This window comes from Puma concolor, chromosome E2 (genome assembly GCF_028749965.1).
Source record: "Puma concolor isolate L17-30 chromosome E2, mPumCon1.1.hap2, whole genome shotgun sequence".
NCBI lineage: Eukaryota > Metazoa > Chordata > Mammalia > Carnivora > Felidae > Puma > Puma concolor.
Window position 1 is genome coordinate 35,934,595 of NC_141681.1, and position 25,040 is coordinate 35,959,634.

Here is a 25,040-nt window from a genome sequence, read left to right on the forward strand (position 1 = left end):
ACAGGTATGTCTTACTTCCAGGTCTAACCTTCCTCTCTGCTTTTTTCATCATCACCTCTTGTTTGTCTTGGGCCTTTGAATCTTTCCCTATTTTCTCTTTACGTTGCTTCTCCTATTTTCTCTGGCCACAGAAGTACACAGATTGCTGGCATTCTCAGAAGTCCCTTTCACTCCTAGTTGTTATCCCTACGTTCTAGGATGCATCTCCCAAGAGGGTCCCTCCTCCTCCTGCTCTCTCTCTCTCTCTCTCTCTTTTAAAGTTTATTTATTTATTTTTGAGAGAGAAGGAGAGAGAGCTCGTAAGTGAGGATGGGGCAGAGGGAAAGAGAGAATCCCAAGCAGGATTTGCGCTGTCAGCATCAGAGCCTGACACGGGGCTTGAAGCCATGAAAGGCGAGATCATGACCTGAGCCCACATCAAGAGTTGGACGCTCAACCAATTGATCCACCCAGGCATCCCCCCTCTTTTTTTAAAGTTTATCTATTTGTTTTGAGAGAGAGCACACATGCATGAGTGGAGGAGGGACACAGAGAGAGAGAGAGAAAAAAATCCCAAGCAGGCTCCACACTGTCAGCCTGGAGCCCGGCATGGGGCTCAAACCCACAAACCTTGAGATCATAACCCAAGCTGAAACCAAGAGTCAGATGCTTAACCAACTGAGCCACCTAGGTGCCCCAGCCCCCTGCTCTTTTGGTCTTGCTCCTCCTGCCTTCCTCTCTGAACATGGGCATTCCCTGATACCCTCTTGTTTCAAATTGACCTGTTTCCAGGGTACCCAGTCCCATCTTTCCTGCTCAGCATGCCCAGACCCATGCTAGTACACCAGGGCTCTGAGTATGTTACTCTCCCTGCTCAGAAAATTTTAAGAGCTTCCCTTGGTTTCAGACATAGGAATGGACTTTTCAGCTCAGCATCACTAGTCTCACAGTATGTGAGGTTATGGTGCTTTGATGTTTAACCTGCAAGGGGCTTGAAATCCCAAGATCTGAGGTGAAATCCTACATGTGTCACTTACTCCTGATGTGACCCTGGGCAAGTTGCTTCACTTGAATAAGCCTGTGTTTTCTTGTCTCCTAAAGCAAAACAGCATTGTTTCCAATCAAGTATCTTGATTATTAAATTAAATAATATATATGAAGTATTTGTTCACATTAAATCATAAGCTACACTGTAGCTGCTATCATTATCCCACATAAAGGCACTTAGCAAAAAGTGCATGGCACAAAGTAAGTGCTCAACAAATCAGTGCTTTCCCAAGGCGTTGCTTGAGTGTGTCCTGCTGGTGTTACTTTTATTTTAAAATGATTTGTTCCAGTTGCTTTTCATTTATAACAAGTGACAGGACTTCCAGATGTATATGTTAATGCATTTACTTTATATCTGAGATTGGCAAACTTTCTTTCTGTATAGGGCCAGAGAGTAAACATTTTAGACTAGGTCATGTATGGTCTATGTCACAACTATTCAACTCCACTGTCACAGCACAAAAGCAGCCATAGACCATGTGTAAATAAATGGGCACTGCTGTGTCCCAAAAAAACCCTTTATCATTGGGCACTAAAAGCTGGATTTCATATAGTTTTCACAGGTCATGTAATATTATTCTTCCTTTGATTTTTTTCTCAACCATTTAGAAATATAAAAACTATTCTTAGCTGGTGGGCTATACAAAAACAGACGGTGGGGTAGTTGGTCTGTGGGGCCATTTTTGACCCCTGATACAGTGTTCATTATATTTACATAGGGGTGCCTGGCTGGCTCAGTTGGTAAAGCATGTGACTCTTGACCTTGGGGTTGTGGGTTTGAGCCCCACGTTGGGTGTAGACATTACTTAAAGATAAAATCTTAAAAAATTTACATAACACAGTGAGCTGATAAGGAATGACGTGAAGTAGAGTACAGATGATATGTGGATCTGGAGAATATTCAGACAGTGGTACAGGAATAATCTAAGTTGTGGCAACACATCAACAAGTGTTCAGCCCATAAAGCTGAACAATCTGGTTCAAAGCCGTCCATCTGTACTTCTTTGAGGGCCCAGCCAAACGGGGCTTCTATTTGCCCAAGCACACCTTGCACACGTCCCAGTCTCTTGGTATGGAATACCCTCTCTGAATTGGTTTTACTCACAATACTTCTGACACCAAATGTGTGGGATTTTTCCACTGGAAAAACCATTCCTGGCTTTAGGAGACAAGAAAACACAGGCTTATTCAAGTGAAGCAACTTGCCCAGGGTCACATCAGGAGTAAGTGACACATGTAGGATTTCACCTCAGATCTTGGGATTTCAAGCCCCTTGCAGGTTAAACATCAAAGCACCATAACCTCACATACTGTGAGACCAGTGATGCTGAGCTGGTCTGATACCAACTGGATGTCCCACAACTCAATTCAATTCTGACACTAACTCCCTGGAGCCAGCATAAGATTTCATAGGTTTAAGGGCTCAGTTCCACAAGGATGCCCCCAATTCAGATACCAGTTGCAAGGAATGGGTACCAAGGTACCCACACTTCTGTCTGACTCGGCTGAGAAGTCATGGCTTCCCACAACCCCTCCTTTCAGGTTCAGTAATCTGCTCAGATGGTTCACAAAAGTCAGGAAAGTGCTGTGCTCACCATTCCCGGTTTACTATAAAGGATATTATAAAGGATACAAAAGAACAGACAGATGGAGAGGTACACCGAGTGAGGAATGGAAGGGTCTGGAACACAGGTGCTTCTGTCAGGGACAAGGACCAAATACAAATCTTTTATATTTCTTTTTATATATTTATTTGTATATCATGATGTCACACCTTCCCATTAGGCTCACTAAAATCACATCCTTTAAAGGCTATATTAAATGCCACCTCTGTCAAAAACCTGCCAGTGATTCCTTCCTACCCCCTACAAATGCTATGTTCCCTTCTCTTCATGCCCTTTTCTCTCAGCAACAGCTTGTTGGCACCTCCATTATTGTATTATAGTTATTTGGCTATTTATCTTACTTAAAATCAAGGTTCTTGCAGTCTGGGACCTTGTCTAGCTAGGATCCCACAGTGCGTGGCACACAGCACGCACTCAGAAAGCATTTCTTGAGTTTTGTTTCCTTGAATTGAAAATGGGCTTTGACATTATTGTGGCCCCTGTGTAACTGACATAATGGAGTGAAAGAGATTAGCTAGTCAAAAATATAGTAAATAGAGCAGGCCTGGTGGGAGGCTGAGGAGGGAAAAGGCCTTTGGAACATGGGGCTAACAGAGAGTCTGGCTCGCTCTGCAAGATGGCATGGCTGGTCTATGTTATTGAGACCTTAGGCAGGAAACGGGTCTGAACAGAGAGAAAAGTAGGGCTTCCTAGAGCTTCCCACGCATCTGAGAGGCTAAGCAAAGAGCACAGTAAAATTCAGCGGCTGGCTCCCTCTGGGCCTCAAGAGAGCTGAGGTCTGAGAAGGCCTCATGATACACATCATGCCCCAGTTCCGCGGAGTGAATCAGTCTCTGAAGCAATTGGCAATCAGCCTTAATCACGAGCCACATCTCGCAGGTTCGGTACAGACGAGCTTTGTCATTTCTCTGAGGGAATCACTGCCATTTCTCTTCCAGGCTCAGAGCAGTTCTCTCTGCCCCATCTAGGCCTGATGAGATGGCAATTTAAACCGCTCCGATTACCAGGTTTCATTAGGTAAGAAGGACCGATTAAGCAACAGTGGCCCAAATAACCTTAGGGGTACAGACACTTTTTCAAAGCCAGCGGAAGTCTTGCCAAATTAAAGGATGTCAGGATGAGATACTATGAATATCAGTTTCCTTCTCTTTGGCAGTGGAGAGGATTAATTAAATGCTTGTGAAGTGCTTTGAAAGTTTAAGCTGTTAAGAATTATTGTTCTGTGTAATAGGGAAAAAATAGAATTCTTGGCTCATTAAAGCTGTAATGTTGTAAGCCTGAGTGCTTTTCTCAGGATATCTTTGAGAGCTACATTTTTATTAAAAGAAATAAAGAACAAAGAAAAGAAATGTCTATGAATACACATATACACCTGGAAAGTCAGTCGGGTTTATCAATGTTTCTGTTGATTAAGGGGTGAACAGCAAGAAGCTGTTTCTTACTGACTACCAAAGAGACAGTTATGAAGAATCAATTGTTCAAATGTGTAGGGACAGTCGCACTAAAATATTAGCAGGCAGGCATTTGCTTTCTCTTGAGGGACTAAAAGGCTGTGAGATTCCCTGCATGTAAACATGCAGCTCAATGAGCTTTGATGGCCTCTTCAGTCCTAACGTCCTGACTAAACCAGGAAGACATCCTTCTGCCTTCACTTTGTTGGCTGATTTGCCCTGGGACGGTTTTTGCTTTGTATCCAGATGTTCTGTGATATTTGAAAGGGTGCCATCCTAGTGGGCTGTCACTTCTGTTTCCATCTTTGTTGACTGAGGGCTTATACTTCCTTTTGTGTCTGTGCTAGCTTCCTAGTGCTGCTGGAGCAAATTACTATAAACTCAGTGGCTTAAAACAGCACAAATGTATCTTCTTACGGTTCTGGAGGTCAAGAAGTCTAAAATCAGTCTCACTGGGCTAATGCCAAGGTGTCTGCAGGGCTGGTTGCTTCTGGAGACTCCTGGGGAGAGTCTGTTTCCTTGCCTTTTCAGCTTTCTGGACTCCACCTGCTTTTCCTGCTCAAGGCTCTTTCCTGCCACCACTCTGATCTCTGCTTCTGTCCTCACATGTCCTTCTCTCTGACTCTCTTCCTCCCATCTTTCCTGATTAAAGACCCTTGTGATTACAAGGGACAGTCCAGGATGATTTCCTCATCTCAAGATCCTTAACCCCATCTGCAGAGTCCTTTTTGCCCTGTAAGGGGACATAGTCACAGTGCTGGAGATTACTTGTGGGTGTTTGGGGGGCCATTATTCTGTCTGCCACAGTGCCATCCCCTTGCCCCTGTTGTGTTCTCTCTACCCCAGCCAGGCCTTGCCTTAAATGTTTTACATGGATTAACTCATCTAATATTCACAACTACCCTGGAACAGAGGTCTCTTACTATAGATGAGGAAACGAAGGCAACAAGGTTAAATTACTTGTCAAGGGTCACTAATTTAGTACTCAAGTCTAGAATTCACAGACTTTGCACCCACATTGGGCTCCACGCTGGGCATGAAGCCTGCTTGGGATTCTCTCTCTCTCTCTCTCTCTCTCTCTCTCTCTCTCTCTTTCTCCCACCCCTTTTGCCCCTCCCCTGCTCACGCTCATGCTCTCTCTCAAAAACAAACAAAAAACTAAACTCACAGACTTTGTCTTTAAAGACTTTTTGTTGTCTTTATTGTCTTTAATTATAAAAGCAACACAATTCAGGTGATTAAAAATAATTCAAATGAAAGTCATTGTCCCTCTCCTTCACTGGGTCTTTATCTGGAACCCCCTTTCCTAGTGGCCATCTGCAACTTCAGTGTTTCTGGTAGTCACCACTACACCCTACCAGTTACACACATTCCTTAATTTTTTTTTAAGCTTATTTTTGAGAGAGAGAGAGAGAGAGAGAGAGAGAGAGAGAGCGCATGTGGGGAAGGGGCAGAGAGAGAGAGAGAGAGAGAGAGAGAGATTGAGGATCTGAAGCAGGCTCCACAATGAGAGCAGAAAGCCCAACGCAGGACTTGAACTCACAAACCTTGAGATCATGACCTGAGCCAAAATCGGATCCTTAACCGACTGAAGCACCCAATTCTCTCTTTATGCCTTAATTTTTTAATTAATATAGATAGTTGTATGTAGTTGTCCAGATAATATACCATAAACTTTTATTAATTATAAAATTATTAAAATGCAAATCCTGAACTTGAAAATAATTCATGTGTAAACCCTTACAGATCAGCACAACTTAGTTGGAACACACAGGCACGGAGCAAAGAGCAAAGCCTTTGGAGTCCAGTGGACTTGAATGTTAACTTTCACTCCACCACTTACTAGTATGTGTCCTTGGAAAAATCACCCTTTCTTGAGTTTCAGTTTCCTCATCCTGAAATGCACCCTTCCTACATATTCCTAATTTTAAATTAAGTAGTGTGTAAATTTAAGCATGTTAGGAGTTCAACAAATGCTAGTTCTTCTAAGAAAGAAGGAAAAGATATCTGCTAATAATGAGTGAAAGCATGGACAAGAAAAACAGTAAATAGATTCCATCTACAACCAGTTTTTAATCACATGGTTCTTGTCTAATAGTCTTCATTTGCTTAATGAAAACTTTGAGGGCCCTGTGCTAGGCACTGCGTTCTTAATGGGGACTCAGTGGTGAATGTGTCCTGTCCCTGCCTTTACTCCTTAGCACATAACAGGAAATCAACATATAATTTTTTAAAAGGGCTAAATCCTGATTATAAAGAAAAGATTTGGATCGTTGGAAATGACTATGTGTGTACTGGGGGTGGGGGGAGCAGTGAGGGTGGGCAGGATGTATAGCAAAAGCCTCAGGACGTATACTAGCTGCATTTCAATGATTTAAAGACTGACCTTTGGAAAATAATTGTTAATATCATGTTCTCCCACAGACCACCAGGTGCATATAGGCCCGCAAGATTTTCTAGCTTGTTGCAAAATTTATTGACTAGCTTGTAATCTTTTTCCTGAAGAAATAGATTAGATGCAAGGAGAAAGAAGTTGTGGGCTAATGCATTTTCTGATCATTTGGGCTTTCTGGAAGTTTCTACAGTTAGTCCCAGTCACCTTTTTAGACATTCATGGTGTATCTCCAATTTCTTCTCTACCATGTTTGGCAGAATTCGTTTTGGATGCTGTTTAATACAGTCACTAACCCCAGACAGAGAATGGCTTGCAACAGGTGTGTCTGATAAAGAAAACATTGTTTCTGCTCTGCTTCAGGCATGTCTGACATGTTGGGGACCTGCTTTCCTTTGCAAAGCTGATAGGAATCTATTTGGGAGGGAGGAGTGCCTCCCAGTTTCAGGCCAGAAAGCCTCTCCGTTTGGCTAGCAGCAGAGTTAAGCTTGGAAGGAAATGCTAACATGTCTTCAGAGCTATCCTGAAGGAACTAAGCTGAATGATAAATGGGTATTGATGGTCTAACATAAGAGGAGTTAGCAGTCATTTCCTGGGCAGGAGTTCTCTATGACTGCCTGGAAGCAAACAGGCCATCAGTGATTACAGAGTGATGGGTTTGGTCGTGTGAACTGGTCCATAGTAAAACAACTGTACTGACAACTTTGACATTATCTGAGATTGTGTATAATCCATGCAAAGGACAATTTGCTTTGACTACAGGACAGCCTGTGTGCCTTGATATTAATGCATTCACCAAATTAGTCAGTGAACTAGTAGAGGCTTGATGGAAGAGAAATTTGAAATATGGGCCTTCTAAAAATTCAGGGATTGCAGAGACCTATTCAGAAATCCACTAATTAGAGCAGCACCAAGCAAGGACTAAACAAAAGCAGGATTTGTGCTTTGGGAAAAGGGCAGTGGTGACTGGGGGGAGGGAGAGCTATGTTAAGAGAGACTAAGGCTTTGAGCTTTTGGGAGCATTTGGAAAGTTACCATAGCATTGTATTGTATTGGAGGGATGATATGGAGTATATCTGAGTATAACATATAATATAACACAAAATATTTGTAATTTGACTATATATAATTTGAACTCATGTTTCTTAAATTAAGTACACTGGTATGCCCAAAGATCTGGCTAGACAGATGTGCCCAAGTGCTTTTAATTAATATAACCGTTTAAAAATAGTCATGTAAGGGAATGTGGGGTGAGGAAGAATGTGTGTGTATGTGTGTATTTTTAGAGAATTCCCATGTGAAAGAAATAATGATAGCTAATGGTGAACACGATTCAGTGGTTAAAAATCATGGACCAATGTAGTAAAACACTTTCTACTTATTCTACTTGCTCCTACTTCATCTCTTGGGTAGAATCTCACCAGGCATCATGAAAAGAACAATTGTCTTTGAGAAGATGCCAGTGAGTGGGTATCTGACCCATATTAAATATCAGGTTATTATGAGTTCATTTAAGATCCCAAAGTGTAGATGTGTCATCAGTGTCTTCTTTATTCATAAGTAGGAAAGAGGAAAGTCAAGTTGCTTAGTATCACCAGAGCAGTTACTAGGGGTCAGCTACAGGCCTAGCACTGTATGTTTCATTGGAGTAGATGGAATTACCATTTGATGTGATTTGAGGGGAACAGGATGTCTCCCTACCTTGAAATATTTTCCCTGCATGGCCTGAAAATATTCAGCACTCATCCTGAAACACTATCAGGTAGAGCACTAGTGGGGTTGGCTTTATAGTTTACAAAATGATTTTCTACAGATTAGATGTCCTGGAAGGAGAGTTGTCTTTTTTTAATTTTTAATTTATTTTTTAAAAATTTTGATATTGTAAGTAGACTTCACGTCCATTGCGGGGGCCCAACACGGGATTTGAACTCATGACCCAAGATCAAGACCTGAGCTGAGATCAAGAGTTGGAAGCTTGACCAACTGAGGCATCCAGGCACCCCTACAGTTGTCTTTTTATTCAGAAAAGGATGCCTAATTACTTCACAATTGGGCTATTTTCCTTCAAATGTTTAACATTGATAGTAGTGATGTTTGTGTCTCACCTATCAGCTGTTCATACTTCCAATAGGAATGAACTAAATCAGACGGAGCCCCTTCTAGATCTGGTTAAGATTAGTACAGATGAAATTAATCAAATGAGATTAGTTTTGCATAACCAGGAAGCTGGAGAAGGAAGAAGTAATTTTGGCTCTTCTAGCTGAGAGCAGACACGATCAAAGCCAAGGAAAGCAAGTGCTAGAATTCCAGGGGCAGAGTTGCTTCTGAGTAGCTGAGGTAAAAGTTCCAACCCTTTGAGATTGCTGTGTGGTGTCTCCAGGGAACGCTTTGTCCTGGGAACCCCTGTGGCTTAAAAGAGTCCACCAGCTAATAAGGTGACTTCCCTCCTGTCAGCAGTGGGCCAGGTGAGACTGCTATTTTCAGATGGACAAAATGCTGTTGGATAGGAGACTGGTCAGGGACATAAGGGGGCCAAAATTTGATTTTGGCAAAGCCGGGTGTGTGGAACTTTGGCAAGTTTCATATTGGCAAGTTTTCTTTGGTTAATGCCCATTGCACTGTTAGCACAGGCCAAGAGGTCCTGAGGAGCAATTTCCCAGTGTTGCTCCTCCCCCTTAGGGCCAGAAAGTGACTGCTTGCATCCTTTACAAACCAGTATGAAGCCACGTGACTATTCCCAACACATCACCTGTGAAAATGAAAAACTTACCTCCAAGCTGCAGTGAAACTGAACTCTGTTGACCTTATAACAACTCCCCACCTCCAAAAAAATGTGAGAGGAAACTGCAGTTTAAATAATGTAAAGTTATATTTTGTGTAAGTAATGTTGGGCATCTATACGTACATATCTGGTATGGGATTGTATTAACAGACAATGTAGGCTAATTTATGGGCAATTGAAAGGATTTTTAAGGGTTATTTTGATTACATATATTTTTCTTTATGGGTGGAATTTAGAACCTAATCCCAATAAGAAATGACACCTTGGCTCTTGGCTCTTCCTCACATCCTATCCTCCCCTAAATCCAACTGATTTCACTCCAGATCCAACTGTCTCTTGAACACCCTCCTGAACATGTTCTTTGCCATCTTTTGGCTCAGGCCTTCGTTTCTTTCTTAGACAGATGTGTTCTCCCTGGTCGGCCTTCACTCATTTTGGCCAATCTCCTTAGTTGAGCCCTACATCCCTATCATGTTCAGTTCTGGACATACCATTCTTTTTTGTGATTATGGCTTCCCATATGTTACCCTAGCTTGGAAGGCCTTTTCCATCTTCCTCTGGACAACTCTTACCCTTTAGCCAAAGCCCAGTTCCAACTTTATCCCTCAGTAAATCCTTTCTTGGCCTCACCAGTCTGAGAAGTATTGTCTATTACATAATTTGGATACCTTGACCCACAAAGCCAAGATCTGTCCTGATCTCACTGACTTCAGCATTGTCTATACCACATACCCATGACTTGTGCCCTCTCAGTCCCTTCTCCATCCCTCCAAGGGAAAAAAAAAACCCACAGTGGAGATTGTTTTTCAGTTCCTGCAACTGGGCAGGCTTCTTAGCATGCAAGGCTTTCTGCTGAAATGCTTTTCTCCTTTTCAAGTCTTCCAGTTACCCCACAATGTGTTTAATTCCTTCTAAAACTTCTGTTCTAACTCAATCACCTATCCTATATTATCTATCTGGCCTGTTATGTATCTTCTTGGCATCAGATACCTTTTTATTTCTTTTGTAACATTTTCCACAGTCCTAGTGATATATTTGTGAGATTAATATTTGTGTACCTCATTAGATTGTATGCACTCCATGAATGCAGGGCTACTGTCTCTATTCTCAGAACTATTCCACTGCATCTGTCATTGATGGAATGAATGATTGAAGAATAAATGAGTTAATGTCTTCCTGACTAGGTAAGCTCCATGCATGTCCAAGCACAGTGTATGACAGAACATATTAGAATCACTATGTAAATACTTATTGTTGAATAAATGAATGATATAACATATCAATAACTGCACATAACTCAACCAAAGTTCTTCATCTGACTTTTGGGCTTTGGGGACAAGCATAACAGAAATATATTAGTATTATAGCTTGCAGCTAAGAACATGTGGTCTTTTACTTTCCCAACCTCAAGAAACACTGGATGTGATAATGGTTCCATAGAAAGAGAGCAGCCACAATAAGTATTAGGTTGAAAACAGAAGTAGAAGTATCAACACACAACACTCTACAAATTTGTTGAGGGAAGCCAGAAATTAGCAGCTTGCACCAGTACTTAAAATAACTGTCTTTGGCTTTCGATCTGAAACTTTCAGTTTATTCTCAGTAAAGTGATTGCATAAAAACTTACCATTCCCAAAGCTTTCCTATTGGTGAGGAGTTTGGAGATAATGGGGAGACTACTCCCTGGATATTTTCTAATACCCCATGTAAAAAGTACCTTCTTAGTTTTCGTATAGAATAGTATTTTTATGGAGCATCTTACATGGAAACCCAGTTTGTAAATGTCTCAGACACTGGCTTTTGCTCAGATATATGCATTGTACCCATCAAAGAACTGTTAATGTCTTTTCATTTTTTATTTAAAAAGAAATGCAGTCCCATGAGTGGGACTTCCAGATGAGGAGACACATGGGGAAAGGCGTGCTTTCCACACTACCCACTTTTCAGCTAAAATAAGCCTTTGAAACTCATCCGGGTTTTGCTGAAGAGCTGCTCAAACCAAACGGAGGGGCTTGGACTTCTTGTTTAGGGGTGGGGTCCCGGTCGGTGGGCGCCGCAGCCGGCTTCTTTTCCTTTGGCAAAGAGTGGAGTTGGGAAGGGTCGGTGGAGGCACTGCCTGAAACCAGCAAACCCGACAGGAGGGGCGGTAAATAGGGGCGAGGGCGCGGGACTACCCCTTGGGCCGCGCGCGAAACAAAGCCCCGCGGGGGACGCTCGACCACGCGGCAGGCAAGCGCTAGCTTCCTCCGGGCGGAGACGGTTGCAGGCGAGAGCGTGACGTGCCCGCGTTTGTCGGGCGCGAGCTGTTAGTAGCAGCAACGGTAACCGAGCAGCCAGAGCGCCAACCGCCACCCTCGGAGACCCGCACCACGATGCCCACGCAGCTCGCCGCCGGCCGGACGAGTGCCTCTGCGCCTGCGCGCCCGCGGGAAGCCCCGCCCCCTCCGGGCTGCCGGCGCGCGGGGCCGCGCCTCCTCATGGCGGCCGCCGCAGTGTGTGGTATTTAGCGGGGGCGCGCGGCGGGCTCGAGGACGCGCGAAACGACGGCGGCGGCGGCGGCGGCCAGGGGGGAGCCGGGACAGCCGTTGCGGGGCGCGCTCTCGAGCGGCGGCGGCGGCCCAGGGTGTCCCGTCGGTGCCGGCACGGGGAAGAGGCGGTGGCACTGTCCGCGGTGGCGGGAGTTCGCGGCAGCGACGGAGCGCGTTTGAGCCAGGACCGGGGTCCGAGGCGCGCTCTCCGCCCACAGGTAAGTGGGGCCCGGCCTGGAGGGAGGAGCCGGCCGCGAGGGGCTCTCCGGGAGGAGGACGCCCAGGCCCGGTAATGGCGGCGGGCGGGAAGGGCGGCGGGGCCGGGTCGCGCCACTCGGGCGGGGGCGCGGGTAGCCCCTGACGCCGGGCGCCTTTGTCTCGGCCAGAGCCCGGCCGCTCGGCCGAGCGCCGCCCCCCGCCCCTCCCCTCCCCTGCTCGGCCCAGCCCGCCGTCGCGAGCCGGCTCGCCCCCGCCCCCGGCGCCCCGGGCCCGGCAGGCCCGCGGTGGGGGTCGGCCCCGCGCGGTCGGGCGAGGGCGGGGAAGGGCCTCCTGGCCGCCCGGCCCGGCCCCCCTGCTCCCGGGAGGCGGGCCTGGCGGGGGGAGGCGCCGGGCGCTCCCCGCGCCCCGGTGCCGGCCTTTGTTGTCAAGGGTCCCGGGGTGTGCGGCCAACATGGCGGAGGTCAGCTGAGTGCGGGCAGTGGCTGGCCCTTCGCTCCGGCCCCTCCCGGTGCCGCTCTGGGCCCGGGGGCCGGCCGGGGCGACTTGGCCGTCCTTGGCCTCCTCTGCCTGCCCGCGACCCCGGGAGCGGCCGTCCCCAATGGCGCTGCGTTCTTGCTCCCGCTCCCGGCCTGAGCCTTCATTGTGCGGTGGGAAGAATGCAGTCTCCTCCCTTGTTTATGTCTTTAGAGAGGAGATCGCGTGAACGGCTTGCCAGGGATGCCCTAGTTTTTATTGTAAACCTTGGTTTTCCTAGGCTTCATTTTTCGGGTAGTTTGGGGGCCTTTCTTGAGTCTCTGAGATTATAACTTAGGAATGTGGGAAACCTGGGCCACAGTGTTGCGTAGGTTTTTCTTTTCTCCATTCCTGGAAAGATTCAGAATTTGTTTGCTCTGACATCCAGAGAAGTCCCAGTTTGTGTGTTCAGAAAATCAGATTGTGTAGCTGATTTGTCAAAGTCACAGAAGCCGTGAGTCTGGATATAGGGCAGCGATCAGACTGCCTGTTCTAGCAGTTGAACATTTACCATTTCCAGATAAGCGGCTGTCAAGGGTAAATTGTTAACTCTTTAAAGCAGTTAGTTAAATGTTGGGAGCACAGACTCGGAAGTCGTACTGCCAGCTTTGGTTCCATCCTGTCCCACCCGTTTGTGACCTTGGGCAAGATGCTTAACCTCTCTGTGCTTGATTTTCCTTATCTGCAAAATGGGTGTAATGACAGTATGTATGTCCAGTAGGATTGTTGGGAGAGTTGATAAGATGATAATAGGTGGAGGGCTTAGAGCAGTGGGGTTAAATGTTTGCTGCTTGGGCTCTTGTTCTTTAATAATTAATGAGTTCATTTTGGCATGATGGATATGTTGGAAGTACACAGACCAAAATATGTGAGCTCACATTGTATGTTGTTAGTGCTTTGGTTTTTATTTTACTGCATTTTTTTAGTTAACCAAAATGAACAGAGGTTTAGATAGTAGATTGACAGGCACTCTGAGATAGTGGCATTTGGAAATTTATATAGTAAGGAATTTGGATAGGTCTTGTGTGGTCTGGAATTATAAAAAAAAAAAACAACAAAGTGCTTAAGTGAGGTTTCCTTTTAGCACTTTCACATTTATGGATCAGTTCACTGCCAAGGGCTTGTGTTAACTAACTTGAAAGAGTGGAATAACGAATCCTTTTGAATGTTAGGTGTCTATGGTGTTACCACCCCTTTTAGACATAAGGGAAGAGCAAAGGGTAGTATGGTTATAAATGTAATGGTCTGGGGGCGCCTGGGTGGCTCAGTCAGTTAAGTGTCCAACTTCGGCTCAGGTCATGATCTCAAGGTTCAGGAGTTCCAGCCCCGTGTCAAGGGCTCTGTGCCAACAGCTCAGCCGGCTTCAGATTCAGTGTCTCCCTCTCTCTCTGCCCCTCCCCTGCTCACTCTCTGTCTCTCTCAAAAATAAATAAAGATTAAAAAAAATTTTTTTTTAAATGTAATGGTCTGGTAATTTTATCAGGGAAATATTGGTTCAAATTGTGGAGGAGAGGATATTGGTAGCTGTTAGGAGAACTTTATGATAAGTACATTTTGAGACTTAAAGTGGATTATACAAATTGTGTAATTTTTCATTCTGGAAATTACAGAAACTTGTGATTTGGAATGGTTAAGTGGCAACCCTAAAGTTAGTTTTGCCAAAATCTTTTCTTAGGTATATTATAGAATTGGTTCAGGTGCCCCCTGTTGGGATCTTTTCAGCATAATTTAGTAACATTTATTAATATTTCAAACTGAAGTATAGTATAATTAATAGATGTTGAACTTTTCAGGATAAGTAGTACACAAACTACAAATTCAGAAACAAACTTAATTCACTTTGTTCATTCTGAGCTTTGGGAAGCTCTTACAAACCTGATGTAGAGCAATATTCTTTAATTTCTGTAATTATATTATAATTAGGCTAAAGTTAATTGATATTACAAAGGAAATATTTAGCCAAGACAGCAGTGACATAATGTGAAGACTAGGATTTTATTTTCAGTATATACGGTGTTCTGAAAACAAGTCTTACATAACCCTGCAAAGTGACCCCTTAAATTGTGTTTTAAAGCTTTGATTTATTTAGTTTCCAAAAGATTGGAGGTTTTTCTTTTTTTGCTTAAAGAGATGTTATGGACTTTTGGTTATGATTATGGAATTTCTGTACACATGTAAATGTGTAAATTCTGAATATTTTTGATATACACCACCTTACAAATAAAATCAATATATGAAAGCCTCAGACTTCCCATCCCACCCTGCCTCCCTTCTTCCCCGCAAAACCAACTGGAGTTATTTTTTTCACTTTATAATAGTATGATCCTTAATCATTTCTTTTAAATAGTGTTTTTTCTAATGCCCTTTAAATTATTTGGTTTTCCATGGCTGTTGCTATAGTTATTAGAGCACCTGATGCATAAGGGCAAAATTGTGTTGTATTCCTATCTCCTCAGTGCCTAACACTCAATACTTATTTGTTTCCTGACCTACTCCTATCTATAATGCTGATAACGCATGTATTATCCTCTTGCCTGCAGGTAATTTTTTTTTAATGAATTTTTTTTTAGAGCAGTTTTGCGTTCAGAGCAAAATTGAATAGAAGGTACAGAGATTTCCCATATTCACCCAGCCCCAGTGATATCCTTCCCCATTAGCAACATCCACCACCAGAATGGTATATTTGTTACAATATGATCTACCTACATTGGCAGATCATTATCACCCAAAGTCCATGGTTCAGTCTTGGTGTTCTGTATTAGGAGTTTTGACAGATGTATACTGAGTGCTGTGTATTCACCACTGTAGTGTACAGAAGAACAGTTTCTTTGCCCTAAAAATCCTCTCTGCTCCACCCACTCATTCATCCCTCCCCCAAGCTGATCTTTTTACTGACTCCATAGTTTTGCCTTTTCCAGAATGTTGTATAATTGGAATCATACAGCATGTAGCCTTTTCAGATTGGCTTCTTTCACTTGGTAGGATGCATTGAAGGTTCTTCCATGTCTTTTCATGGCTTGATAGCTCAGTTCTTTTTAGCACTAAATAATATTCACTGTCTGGTTGTACCACTTTATCCATTCACCTACCAGAGGACAACATCTTGGTTGATTGCAAATTTTGGCATTTATGAATAAAGCTGCTATAAACACCCTGTCAACTCCTTTGGGTAAATAGTAAGCCACAGGATTGCTGAATCTTATGGTGAGAGTATGTTTAGTTTTGTAAGAAACCTCCAAAGTGCCTTTTATAGTTGCATTTCCACCAGCAGTGAATGAGAGTTCCTGTTGTTCCACATGCCCACCAGCATTTGGCGGTGTTGGTGTTCTGCATTTTGGCTGTTCTCCTAGATGTGTAGTGGTATCATCTTGTTCTGATTTGCATTTCCCTGATGACCGGTGATGTGGAGCACCTTTTCATATGCCCATTTGCCATCTGTATATCTTTGGTTAGGTGTCTCTTAAGGTATTTGGCCCGTTTTTAGTTGGGGTTGTTAGTTTTATTGTTGAGTTTCAGGAGTTCTTTGTGTATTTTGAGTAACAGTCCTTTATCAGATAAATCTTTTACAAATATTTTCTCCTAATCTGCAGTTTTTCTTCCTATTCTCTTGACAGTGTCTTTCCCTTCAGGTCATTTTCCACTTTTATGTACCAAGGTATACTTAAAATTTACATGTCGAAAAGTAAAACCTTTATTATTTCCAACTGTCCAAGGCTCTTACCCCCTATATTCGGTTAGTCTTAAGGTCCTGACTTTTCTGCCATCTGGTTATCTCATATATGGCATTGTTTCTCTCACTCATTTTCACATTTGCATTCAAGTCTTCTACCTTCCACGTGGTCTGTCTGCATTTGGTCTTTGCCTCTTCCCTTCAGTTCTTCCTGTTGTAGTTTAAGAGAGCTTTCTAATGTAGGTGACTTACAAGAACTTCAGTATAAAGTCTAAAATTCCTTGATGGATGATAGTACACAGCCTTTCCTGAGTTTGCTCTGGGTACTTCCCTGCCATTTGCAATTATATACTTATAAGTGCCTATGTGCACCATATTCTCTCTGTCTCCCTGCTAAAGTGTGTAATCTCAGCCTAGACATCACTTAGCTGAGACACTGTTCCTGGACTTCCCACCCTGAGTTGGGTGTCCTTTCTTTATGTTCCCATAGCACTCTCTGCTTTGCTCCACTCTAACAAGTATCCCTCTGAACTGTAAGTGTTCTGTACTACTTTGCTCCCCAATAGACTGTAATCTCTGTGAGGACTTGGTCTTCATCACCCTTGTTTGTCTAGAGTTTAGCATTGTTTCTGGCATGTAGTTGGTGCTCAGTAAATATTTATCGCATGACTGATAAACTAATACCTCACACTGTTCTTAAAATGTGCTGGAGCCATATCCTCCAACATTTCCTCTTGCCCTACCTGGTCAAGCTGGATTCTTTTTGTTTCTTGAACGCTTTCTGTACTTTAAAGCTCTGTGCCTTAGCTGATGATTGTACTTAATCTCTCAAATGTCTACCTGTGCAGCTTTGGACAGATGATTTAAACTCTCCAAGCCTTAGTTTTCATTAGCATGTGAACAGCCAATTAAGCACATTGCTGCTTCCCCCATCCCAGATATCCTAGTGCTAGAGTGGCAGTATAGTTGAAGGGTTAAGGAGATAGGGCTCTGAAGAATCAGACCTGGATATGTCTCTTGACTCTGTCACTTACTAGTTGTGTTCGTGACTCTAACCTCCATGAGAGCAGGGACACTGCCTACTTTTGTACCTTAAAAGCACATTGCCTATCCATAGAAAGTGCTTAAATAATTAAAAAAAAAAAAAAAAGTTTTTGAGTAAGTTACTTAATTTCTCTAAATATTACCATTTACATTGTAGTGAGGGAATAAACAGAATTACAGATTGTGATATGTAAAGATCTTCCTCCACTTACTATGGGGTTATGTCCTGATAAACTGTTTGCAAATTGAAATTGTTGTTAAGTTGAAAACACATTTAATACAGCTAATCTACTGAACATCATAGTTTAGCCTAGCCTACCTTGAACATGCTGAGAACACTTACATTAGCCTACTGTTGGGCAAAATCATCTAACACAAAGCTTATTTTATAATAAGGTGTTGAATATTTCATGTAGTTTATTGAATACTGTACTGAAAGTGAAAAACAGTAGTTATAAGTGTATTGATTGTTTATCCTTCCAATTGCCTGCTGACTGGGTGCTGTGGCTTGCTGCTGCTGCTTAGCATCATGAGAGGGTATCATACTGCACATTGATAGCCTGGGAAAAGATCACAATTCAAAATTCAAAGTATAGCATATCGCTTTTGCACCATCATAAAGTGAAAAATCATAAGGGAAACCATTGTAAGTTGGGGTCCATCTGTACTATAAAGGAGTTAAAAGTGCTGAAGTAAAAAATAATGGCAGTAGGAGGGACACCTGCTGTCAAAAGTGGTGACATTTAAGCTATGATACAAGCTAGCTCTTTGAATGAGGGAAGGGAGAACCTCTCAGAATGAAGGAGAAGCAGAGGTAAAGGCCCAGATGCTGGAATGAGCATGTACTTACTGTTCTAGAAGTTGAGGGAAAAGAGTGTTCCTGGAGCAAACGGATGATGGGGAGAGATGGCCAGGGATCAGATCCTGCAGAGTCAAAGCAAGGAATGTGAGTTTTATTTTAGGGGTACTGAGAAGCCATCAGAAGGATTTAAGTAAAGGAGTAGTATAATTCACTTCTAACTTTGAAGATAGCTTTAGCTGTTGTTTGGAGAATTGATTGGTCAGACAGGCTCTTTCTTTATGACCTGGATTAAGGTGATGGCAGTGAAGATGAAGAGAAGTGGATGGATTTGAGATATATTTGGGAGACAGAATTAACAGGATTTGTTGATGGATTAGATGTGAGAGGTGAGGGAAGGAAGGAATTAGGTGGTTTCTGGCTTGAGCTGCTGTGTGGAACATGGTGCTGTTTACCAATATGGGAAAGACTAAAGGAGGGGATGGGACAGAAGGATAGCAATAAAATTCAAAGTTGTGATACGTTGGATTTGAGGTTCTCTATGAGACATCTAGAATGATTCGGTGCTGTGGAAGTGATATCAGGGGGATGTGGTCTTACAGAAGCCAGATGGGAAATATTAGAGCATGTTTAGGTGTTAGGGGGGTGGTCTGGTAGCAAAAGAGGGAGGAATTGATGTAAGAGGAAGGGATAATAGAAGGGGTGTGAAGTCTGAGTAGGTGAAGGGATAATAGAAAGGGTGTGAAGTCTTGAGTAGGTGAGAGGACAGACCCAAGTGCAGGGTCACTTTATTCTAATGTGAGGGAAGGAGGTGGTAAATCAGTATTTGATGGCTTCTCTGGTATTTTCTGAAGGAAACATGGGTGAAGCCATCAGTTGAGAGTATTTGTAGTTAGTGAATACCGGATGGTGGTAGGTTAAAGGTGTAATAGAGAAAGACATATTGAGAAACCGAGCAGAGGGAAAGAGAGGAGAGATGCTGTGATCTATTAGCTAGTGAGAATGCCTGATGCTGTTTCAGTAGATTCTAGGAGACTGTCTAGAGCAATAGTATTTTTGTTTCTTTTTTAATTTTTTTAAATGCTTATTTTTTTGAGAGAGAGAGACAGACAGCATGAGCAGAGGAGGGGTAGAGAGAGAGGGTGACACAGAATCCAAATCAGGTTCCAGGCTCCGAGCTGTCAGCACAGAGCCTGACATGAGGCTTGCGTTCATGAACTGTGAGATCATGACCTGAGCTGAAGTCAGTGCTTAACCAACTGAGCTACCCAGGTGCCCCAGTATTTTGGTTTCTAAATGTAAACTTTTTTGTTGAAGTATAGCATAAATAGATAAAGCAAAGTGCTCAAACTATACCTATAGCTTGATGCATTTTCACAAAGAGAGCACCCTGTTGGGACCAGCTCTCATGTGTCCCAATTACTTTTACTTTTTTTTAAGTACCTTTTTTTTCTTAATGTTTATTTGTTTTTGATAGATAGAGTATGAGCAGAGGAGGGGCAGAGAGAGAGGGAGACACAGAATCCAAAGCAGGCTCCAGGCTTTGAGCTGTCAGCACAGAGCCTGATGAGGGGCTTGAACTCACAAAGCGTGACATCATGACGTGAGCTGAAGTCAGATGCATAACCCAGGTGCCCCCCCAAAAAGTACTTTTTAAAATCTTCAGGGACTCTAGGCTGAATAATACAGATAACATAGTCTGTTTTGGTTCAATTTATTCCTTAAGCTTGAGCCACAATGAGCAGAATGATATTGACGAAGACCTTTCATTAGGTCTGAGCTTGCCCAGTGGCATTGAACTTATTTGTGGGTTTTGTTTTTAATTACAGAAGTTGTGGGGAGCACATGGGAGGAACTAGAAAGAGAAGGTTGGAGGGAAAACCTTTGGACAACTAATCTGTATTTTTGAAGTAGATATTGGCAGTGAGAAGTATTTTCTTAAAAAGTTAGAGAAATTTAATGCCAGTCTTGAATTTTATAGGAAGCATTATACTGTCCTTGTTATAGTTATTTATTATTGTCATGTTGACAAGCGTAGCTAGTGATGGTTGTTACAGTGAAATTTAATGTACATTGGCTTCTTTGCAAACACTCTGCCTTGGAAAGATTGCTTTAGTAGTTGGTTTAAATAAATTGAATAATCTCATTATTCAAAACTTTTTTCTTCTTTGCGTTTTACCTTTTGCTCTTTTGAGTTTGGTTAAAGCTCAGGCTTTGTGTGTGTGTGTGTGTGTGTGTGTGTGTGTGTGTGTGTGTGTGTGTCAAGGACCCTTTGTCAGGGACAGCTTCAGATGTTTATATAGTTGTGAATTAATTTCTGCAGACTGTGTTCTTTTGGTTTTTTTAGGAGAGATGATCGAACATGTTATTTTGTCTTATAATTTTAAAATGGTAAATTTTTATAACTATAAACTGAAATATGTATATATGTATATGAAATATGTGGATTTTTAAAAAAATACTTACTTTGGGGGCGCCTGGGTGGCGCAGTCGGTTAAGCGTCCGACTTCAGCCAGGTCACGATCTCACGGTCCGTGAGTTCGAGCCCCGCGTCAGGCTCTGGGCTGATGGCTCGGAGCCTGGAGCCTGTTTCCGATTCTGTGTCTCCCTCTCTCTCTGCCCCTCCCCCGTTCATGCTCTGTCTCTGTCTGTCCCATAAATAAATTAAAAAAACGTTGAAAAAAAAATACTTACTTTGAGAGAGAGTGTGTGCACGTGTGTGCTCATGCAGGGGAGGGACAGAAAGAGAGGGAGAGAGAGTCTGAGCTGTCAGCACAGAGCCCAGCTCCGTGGCTTGATCTCACAAACTGTGAGATCATGACCTGAGCCGAAATCCAAAGTCAGATGCTTTACCTGGCACCCCTGAAATACGTGGATTTTTATGTGAATGGGCTGTTTCAAAATTTTTTTCCCTGTTAGTACCCATATATTTGAGTCATTTTAAGAAAGAAAGAAATCAAAGAAAAAAAGCCATCAAGGCAGGTAGACAGAATTAGCTCTTGGTTTCTCAGTGTTTCAATTTTTTTTTTAACTTTTTTTTTAAGTTTGTTTTGAGAGAGACAGAGGGAGTGTGAGTGGGCGAGGGGCAGAGAGAGAATCTCAAGCAGGCTCCTCGCTGCCAGCGCAGAGCCCAACCAGGGCTCAAACTCATGAAACTGTGAGATCGTGACCTGAGCTGAAATCAAGAGTTGGGTGCTTAACTGACTGAGCCACCCAGGTGCCCCTCTCATTGTTTCAATTTATATATGAAGTCACCAGCAATTTCTTAGCAGGTAAGTGTGGGGACACAAAATATGCACTAAAATTTCCCTTTTTATTACCAAAATAATATATGTGCTTTAATTTGAGGAATATATACAGAAATGCAACCCTAATCTTCCCTATGATCATTCATAATCCCGTATTAGACATTTTGGCATAGTTTCTAGTCTCTGTGTGTGTGCTACACTTTTTTTAAGTCAGCAGGAGATATTTTAAAGTTAATTTCTTTGATCTGATGTAAATCCTTGTAGATATTTTCTTGAATGATTACCACTTGTCAGTAACTACATGTTTGAACTGTGTAATTCCAAATGATGATGTTTGTGCTTATAGTCTGTACCCTGCAGTTTTTGATATTTTGTGTACCTATAGTTCAGTGGTCCCATGTCTGATCTCTGGTTTCTGGTTCTAAACTTGACTTGCCTGTCTTCTCTCCTCCCTCACTTTAAGTCTTTAAACCACATTTTGCAGTTTGGATGCCCCTCCAGTTTCTTTTCTGTCTCGTTACATGGAAATACATGCATAGAGACAACAGCCTTGTAAGTGTATATATTTACTTCTTGTAACATAAATAGGATTATGCTGTGTGACTTTTTTTTTTAACCCACTCATTTAAACAGGTTGATTCTTATATTACTAGATGAGTCCATCTTCTTAAAAACAAGGCAGCATAGTGTTCTGTTGTGTGGACTATATTTTAGTCACTCTCTTAAGATAGGGCTTGAATTTTCAGTTTATTTGCTGTTACAAACAGGATTGCTATAGGCATCCAGATACATACACCTTTGCCAACATGTAAATTAGAAGAGGGACTTGGAAGAAATTTCTGGGTGAAGAGTATACACTTACATTTTGAAACAAGCTGTCAGATCTTATTAGAAGCTTCCACGGTGGACATTTCCAACAGTGTAGTTAAGTCTCTTTCCCGACATCTTTGCCAATACTTGGAGTCAAATCTTTGAAAATAAATTTCTGTCCTTTCTTTTTTTTTTTTTTTTAATTTTTTTTTTTCAACGTTTATTTATTTATTTCTGGGACACAGAGAGACAGAGCATGAACGGGGGAGGGGCAGAGAGAGAGGGAGACACAGAATCGGAAACAGGCTCCAGGCTCTGAGCCATCAGCCCAGAGCCTGACGCGGGGCTCGAACTCCGGGACCGCGAGATCGTGACCTGGCTGAAGTCGGACGCTTAACCGACTGCGCCACCCAGGCGCCCCTGTCCTTTCTTAAGTAACACATGCAATTTGTGACATTTCTTATATCAAGTCTTTGAACTTCTTTTTCCTTTTTTCTAGACTTTTACATGCACCTATAATTCAAAATAAAATACTCCATTAGCTTTGTGGGTTTTTTTTTGGATTTATTTTTTTAATGTTTATTTTTGAGAGAGACATGAGCAGGGGAGGGGCAGAGAGAGAGGGAGACACAGAATCTGAAGCAGGCTCCAGGCTCTGAGCTGTCAGCACAGAGCCTGAGTGGGACTTGAACTCACAGAGAGCGAATCATGACCTAAGCCGATGCCAGAGGCTTAACCACTGAGCCACCCAGGCGCCTCTAGGTTTGTGTTTTTTTTTTTTTTGAAGAAAAATTCCCTGGTCTTACTTCTCTCCAGGTGTCCTTTGCCAGAGGCAACTATTTTTGCTGAGCTGATTATTTTTGTATTTACCATCTTTGTCTCTAACATGCTTCTATTGTTAAGTTTTTTTTAAATTTATTTTTGAGAGAGAGAGTGCGAGCGGGGGAGGGGCAGAGAGAGAGAGGGAGACACAGAATCTGAAGCAGGCTCCAGGCCCCAAGCTGTCAGCACAGAGCCCAATGTGGGGCTCAGACTCCCCAACCATGAGATCATGACCTGAGCTAAAGGCGGCCGCTTAACCGACAGAGCCACCCAGGTACCCCTAACATGCTTCTATTGTTAAATCCAGATTTCAATTTTAGGCGTTATCTATTCAGTTCCTGTTGTAGATTTAACTTGTCTTCCTGCCTCTGTCACATGTACAGACCTTCCCATTTACATACTCCTTTAATTTAGTGACATAATTTTGTATTTGCGTTATTATTATGAAAGTTATTCACAAATTGAGCTATATAGTAAGCTGTTGTGACTTTTTTCCTTGTACCGTTTAATTGGAATTTGTATATGTCGCTAATATTTGTCCTTTTTCTTTTTTCTTTGTTTTCTCTGTGCTTACTGCTAATACCGCCCCACATTCCTTAGTACTTGTCTTAAGTGTTCAGGTTGCTTGCTGCCTCATGTTGCCTTCTTCGCTAACGTAAAGTTGTCCTTGTCTGTGTTCCCTGTACCTTTCTTCTGGGTTAAGTCTTACTTAACTGTAGCCATGTTGTCCTTTTTCTTGGTTCATTCCTTATCTATGAAGGGCTTGTCCTCCAGGAGCCTCCTGAGAACATTTCCAGGGGAAGTTCAGTTTTGAAACTTTGCATCATTATTCTGCCCTCAACACTTTTAGGATAATTTGGTTGTGCATAGAATTCTAGAACAGTAATCATTCTCTTTGAGGATTTTAAAAAACATGGTTCTATTGCATCCAGCTTTGGATGTTACTACTCAAAGTCCAAAGTTCTTTTGCTTTCTGATTTATTTGTTCAGTCAACAAATAAATTTTTGAGTCTGTGTGCTAGGCACTGTTTTAAGTGTTTTGAGATACATCACTGAGCCTACCTTCCTACCTTCCAGAGTTGGGGGGGGGTGGGCTACTACAACGAGCATAATAATTCAATTGTATAGCCTGATAGAGGGTAATACATTCTGTGGAAAAAAGTAGAGTAGAAAGGGAGGAGGGAAAAGGAGAGAAGAGGAAGAGGCTGGTGGAATGGGTGAGGATTAGGAGTGCATAGTGGAGGGTCAGTGGGCAGAGTGCTGATCACTGTTTGCAATAGAGGGGACAAGGTAGGCCTCATTGAGAAGATAGCAAACAAGCAAAAATAAGAAGGAGGTGAAAGAATCCATTATTATGTACATCTAGGAGGAAAGTATGTTAAAGCAGAGGTCCCAAGGAACAGCTTAGTTTTATGGAACCAGGAGGCTAGTGCAGTGAGTGAGGGCGAAAGAAGTGGGAGATGGAGTCGAAGAGTGATCACCATATTATTTAGGGCCTTACAGGCTGTTCAAGATTTTTCTGTTACTTGGATAAGGGTTGCCAATGGGGAGGGTAGTGAGCAGAGGAGTGACATAACCTGATATAAATTTTAACAGGATTTTTCTGGTTGCTATGCTTAGAACATACTGGGATGGGTGTGGGAGACAAGGATGGGAGTGGGGAGACTGTTTAGAAGGATATTGTGGTAATTCAGATGAGTGATAATGGTCGCTTGGAATATATGATATGGTAGTGGTAGAGGTGGTGAGGAGTGGCTGGATTCCGGATATATTTTTAAAGAAGATACACTAAGATTTCCTGGTGGTTTTATTTATTTTTATTTTTTAAGTTTATTTTGAGAGAAAAAGAGAGGGAAAGAAGTTGAGTGGGGGAGAGGCAGAGAGAGAGGGAGACAGAGGATCTGAAGCAGACTCTGCTGACAGCAGGGAGCCTGATGCAGGGCTCAAACTCACAAACCACAAGATCATGACGCCAGCTGAAGTCAGATGCTTAACTGAGCCACCCACGTGCCCCCTGGTGGTTTTAGGTATATAGCATGAAAAAAAGAATCAAGGATGACTCAAGGCTTTTGAACCGAGTAACTGGAAGGATGGAGTTGCCATCAAGGGGG

General features: G+C 42.8%; 1 protein-coding gene and 1 pseudogene across 3 annotated transcripts in view; one reads left to right on the top strand and one right to left on the bottom strand.

Annotated features, from left to right (window-relative positions):
- Positions 1-11,108: 11,108 nt before the first annotated feature.
- LOC147573487 (uncharacterized) lies at positions 11,109-13,140 on the bottom strand (annotated as a pseudogene).
- Positions 11,889-25,040, top strand: part of SIAH1 (siah E3 ubiquitin protein ligase 1) — a 31,540-nt gene continuing 18,388 nt past the window's right edge. For 2 of the 3 annotated variants that reach the window (XM_086689509.1, XM_025920783.2), the window contains exon 1: positions 11,889-12,022. The gene's annotated coding sequence lies outside the window, so the exon portion shown is untranslated. The remainder of the gene's footprint in view (positions 12,023-25,040) is intronic. The other variant, XM_086689508.1, reaches the window with a different exon arrangement.